At 47.0% G+C, this 5,394-nt stretch overlaps 1 long non-coding RNA gene across 1 annotated transcript; it reads left to right on the top strand.

The window, feature by feature from the left end:
* The first annotated feature begins 265 nt into the window (after positions 1–265).
* LOC130298388 (uncharacterized) lies at positions 266–5,124 on the top strand. Its single transcript, XR_008849774.1, has 5 exons — positions 266–502; positions 3,228–3,312; positions 4,397–4,463; positions 4,564–4,728; positions 4,832–5,124. It is a non-coding gene; the product is annotated as an uncharacterized LOC130298388 (long non-coding RNA).
* The last annotated feature ends 270 nt before the right edge of the window (positions 5,125–5,394 follow it).

Here is a 5,394-nt window from a genome sequence, read left to right as displayed (position 1 = left end):
GGGGGAAGATTTTGATGTTTGTTTTTTTTTGCAAAAAACAGAAAAAAACATCAAACAAGAATTGTGTTTGTTCCTAGGCTTAGGCTGTGATTAAAAACAACATATAAATGGTGTTTATCAAAGCCCACATTTCTTTATTTCAGGTGCTTTTCCCCCCCTTTCGACAGACGTCTGTCCAGCTAAGCTCCGGCTCCACCATTCACTAACCCAGTGTTTTTCAACCACTGTGCCACGGCACACTAGTGTGCCGTGACATAGTGTAAGATGTGCCGCGGGAAAAACACCTGCCGGGTGTTTTTGCCGCAGGACACCTCTGTGTCCCGAAAGTTGCTTTTGGGACACAGGGATGCCTCTAAGTCCCTGCGGGCCCGCGTTTACTTTAAAAACGCGGGGACCGTCGGGAGGTACCGCACGCAGGGACGTCACTGACATGCCATGCGTTCGCCCATAGCAACAATCGCAGAGGACCTGAGCAGCGAGGAGGACGCGCGCTGTCAACTTGGTAAGTGTTACCAGCGGCGCGTCTCCTTTGGTGTTCCGAGCACCGCTCCTCCGGTCCCGGGACCTACTTCTATAGCCGGACCAGAGGAGTGGTGCTCGGAACACTGAAGTGGGGCAGTACACAGGCATACAGCCTTCAGTAATACACTGTATGGCTGAAGGCTGTATGTTTGTGGGGGAACTGCACCTAATGTGGGGGGACTATACTGGGCCTAATGTGGGGGGACTATACTGGGCCTAATGTGGGGGGGACTATACTGGGCCTAATTTAGGGTGGACTATACTGGGCCTAATGTGGGGGGACTATACTGGGCCTAATGTGGGGGGACTATACGGGGCCTAATGTGGGGGGACTATGCGGGGCCTAATGTGGGGGGACTATGCGGGGCCTAATGTGGGGGGACTATGCGGGGCCTAATGTGGAGACTATGCGGGGCCTAATGTGGGGGGACTATGCGGGGCCTAATGTGGGGGGACTATGTGGGGCCTAATGTAGGGGGACTATGCGGGGGCCTAATGTGGGGGCACTATGCGGGGGCCTAATGTGGGGGGACTATGCGGGGCCTAATGTGGGGGGACTATGCGGGGCCTAATGTGGGGGGACTATACTGCCAACCTAATGTGGGGAGACTATACTGCCAACCTAATGTGGGGGGACTATACTGCCAACCTAATGTGGGGGGAGTATACTGCCAACCTAATGTGGGGGAAGATAAGATATATGCAAGATAAGATATATGCAGTGTGCATAGGAATTTGTTCATATATATATATATTTTTTATTTTTATTTTTTTTTTAACTATAGTCCGGTCCTCCAAGGAGACAAGTGCAGTAAGTACTGAGTGACAGTGAGACAGATAAATAGATATAGTTCAGTGCGTTTTTTCCCTCTTTTTTTTTTTTGCTCGTCAACCTCGGTAGTGGTGCCCCGCGGAAAAAAAAATTTCCGAGGTGTGCCCCGACCCGAAAAAGTTTGGGAAACACTGCACTAACCTTACACACACACTGTGAGTACACAGCGTGTGAGCTGCGGGGACGAGATCCACTAAAGGCCGTGGCAATGACGTCACATCATCGCGCCGGCGCCTGGAGGACCCGTCCCTGCGGCCTGCATACTGTAAGTAAGGGTATGCTCAGGGTGCAGGGGATTATGGAAACAGGATATGCGCCACTGTTAGGAGGAGGGGGGTCAGAGAAAATTGAATATTTAATGAGGGTCTGCGGCAAAGTACAGGGGGCATTATATGTGAAGAGCACATGACAGGGGGGCCCCCTGTCCTGTGCCCTTCACATATAATGCCCCCTGTGCTGTGCCCCTCACATAATGCCCCCTGTCCTGTGCCCTTCACATATAATGCCCCCTGTGCTGTGTGCCCCACACATATAATTTATATGTGTGGCACAGCACAGGGGGCATTATGTGAGGGGCACAACACAAGATACATTATATGTGAGGGGCACAGCACAGGGGGCATTATATGTGAGGGGCACAGGACAGGGGGGCATTATATCATATAATGCCCCCTGTGCTGTGCCCCTCACATAATGCCCCTGTGCTGTGCCACACATATAAATTATATGTGTGGGGCACACAGCACAGGGGGCATTATATGTGTGGGGCACAGCACAGGGGGGCATTATATGATATAATGCCCCCCTGTGCTGTGCCCCTCACATATATAAATTATATGTGTGGGGCACAGCACAGGGGGCATTATATGTGTGGGGCACAGCACAGGGGGGCATTATATGATACAATGCCCCCTGTTATGTACCCCACACTTATAATGCCCCCTGTGCTGTGCCCCTCACATATATTGCCCCCTGTGCTGTTCCCCTCACATATATTGCCCCCTGTGCTGTTCCCCTCACATATATTGCCCCTGTGCTGTGCCCCTCACATATAATGCCCCCTGAGGGGACAGGACATGGGGCTTTATATGTGAAGGGCACAGCACAGGGGGCATTATATGTGAGGGGCGCATGATAAGGGCATTATATGTGCGGGACGCATGATGGGGGATTTATATATGAGGGGCGCATGATGGATGCATTATATGTGAGGGGCAAAGAATGGGGGCATTATATGTGAAGGGCACAGCACAGGGGGCATTAAATGTGTGGGGCACATGACAGGAGCATTCTATGTGAGGGGCACAGCACAGAGGGCATTATTATGTGGGGGGAACAGGACGGGTCATATTATATGTAGGGGCACAAGATGGGGCATTATTACTATATGTGAAGGCACAGAGTGTTTTGCCTTTCAGAAGTATAGTGTATATTGTGAGGAATTTCTGGGGTGGTACGTTTTTTAGGGGCCACAATACATTACGGTATTTTACTCAGAGGGTAGTTACAGCACAGCAAGTTATATTCAGAGAATGCACTGTGTGGTAGTATTAGATTTAGAGGGCACAGTGTGTGTTAGTATTATATTCAGTGGGTACAGTGTGTGATAGTATTATATTTAGAGGGTGCAGTGTGTGATAGTATTATATTCAGAGGGTGCAGTGTTTGATAATATTACATTTAGAGGGCAAAGTGTGTGGTAGTATTATATTCAGAGGGTACAGTGTATGGCGGTATTATATTCAGAGGGTACAGTGTGTTGTATATTCAGGGGGTACAGTATGTCAGAATTATATTAGGAAGGTGTGTGCCAGTATTATATTCAAAGAATACAGTGTTTGGAAGTATTATAATAATTATTGTTTTCATATAGAGGATCAGAATGCGTTGACATAGTGAGGAGACGTCTGGGCATCAAGTTCTGCATCGAGAAGTTTTAGCTGGAACAAATTCTGGTGGTATGTACCATCTGAATTAGATAAGGAAAGACTATAGAGAAGACGTCACCTGTAATCACTGATATCATTGTGTATTCTCCTCACTATAGAGAAGACGTCACCCATAGTCACTGATATCATTGTGTATTCTCCTCACTATAGAGAAGACGTCACCTGTAATCACTGATCTCTATTGTGAGGAGAATACACAATGATATCAGTGATTACAGGTGATGTCTTCTCTATAGTGAGGAGAATACACAATGATAAGACGTCACCTGTAGTCACTGATATCACTGCGTATTCTCCTCACTATAGAGCTTTAGCACTTTCCCATTCTGTGGCAATTGGTATATTTGATTATTATTCTGACATATGAGCACGGCCTAAGAGACTTAAACAAGGTTAGGACTGTATGATACATTTAATAATAGTGTAAGTTCCGTAATCTTCTGTCCACCAACACAAAATACTCTAATAGCGCCCCTCCCGAGACTCGACTCTGGATCCGCCCCTGCTCCCAGCATGCCCTGACAGCTGAAGGCTGAGAGTTGTAGTTTTGCAACAGGTGGGCAGCCACAGGGGATCGGTGTTGCAGTATGTCAATCTAGGGCCATGGTGTCTGATCTTGAACTGGCAGCAGGAGCCACAACCACTTTAAATCAATGGCTGCTGGGACGTCTGACTAGTGACATCCTTCGCTCCAGACCGCAACGTCAGGGACGTCACTCGTCAGACGTCCCGGCAGCCAGCGCTGCTCATTGAGCCTATCGGAGTAGCATTGATCTATGTAAGAAACCTATGGGCCCAGGCTGTTGGGGCCACCAAATGATATTACATATACAGAATATCTGGTTAGGAGAAACAAATATAACACACCCACAGGGAGTGGCGCCATTTTAATAAAAATTGTCAAAAACCTTAGATAACAGACATACAGAATATATTAGAAAGCTTTTTTGATTTTCAGCCAATCAGAGAGCAGCACTACTGAAATAGAACTCCCAGGAGGTAACAGCGTGTCACACATGTGATGTCATAACCATTGTCCACCAAAGAGCAGCACTGAGCAGAAATAACACGGCTCCTGCTCATTCTCCATCAGTGAGGGGCCGGTGCTGGACACTGTGTAGGGACGCGGGAATGCAAAGTCATACACATGACTGTGACTGGTAAGTGTTACATTGTTGTGTCCAAAAGATCGTTAGTGCAGTTCCATGTGTATTTCTATGATAAACATGTAAATAATTTATCTTTTTTTTCTTATCTTAGATGCAGTATTTCCAGGACATGGAGTAGCATTTCCGGACCTACAGCAAGACGTTGGATGAAGGCATAGCCCCAGAAATAACACTGGTCCTGTTCATCAGTGAGGGGCCGGTGCTGGACACTGTGTAGGGACACGGGAATGCAAAGTCATGCACATGACTGTGACTGGTAAGTGTTACATTGTTTTGTCCAAAAGGTCTTTAGTGCAGTTCCATGTGTATTTCTATGATAAACATGTAAATAATCTATCTTTTTTTGTCCCCTATCTTAGATGCACTATTTCCAGGACATGGAGTAGCATTTCGGGACCTACAGCAAGACGTTGGATGAAGGCACAGGCCTAGGAATCATGCACATACACAGAAACATTTGCCCAAATTATAGAGGTAACCTCCTTTAGTATGCCCAGAGGAAGGGCCATACAGTAGCCATGGATTCCCTACAGGTTTCCTCCCCTCTGGAGGTTTTTCCTGTCCTGAGTATTAGTTACTGTACGCTCTTTGTGAGTGATGGGAGGTTACAAAAAATCCCCTAAACAAACATTTTAATAAATAATAAATAAAGTTCCCCTTTTTTTAAACTGTTCTTTGACTTGTTCGACTCATTTATTTATTTCTGTGTGTGAAAATAGAGTTAGCAAAACATGGATGACCAAAGCTGCTCTCCTGCACGATCTGCATAATGCGGTGCGGAGAGAGGCAACTGGTGCTGGGTGGTGCAGTTTATGAGGCAAACGTAGAACACCCAGCAAGTTCCATGCACAAGCCTTTTTCTGATGAATGGGACTCATGCAGGGAACTTGCTAGGGGTCATACGGTTGCAAAGGATCAACTT

Source organism: Hyla sarda, assembly GCF_029499605.1.
Source record: "Hyla sarda isolate aHylSar1 chromosome 2 unlocalized genomic scaffold, aHylSar1.hap1 SUPER_2_unloc_6, whole genome shotgun sequence".
NCBI lineage: Eukaryota > Metazoa > Chordata > Amphibia > Anura > Hylidae > Hyla > Hyla sarda.
The sequence above is the reverse complement of the archived record's forward strand: the minus strand, read 5'-3'. Positions and strand labels throughout refer to the sequence as shown.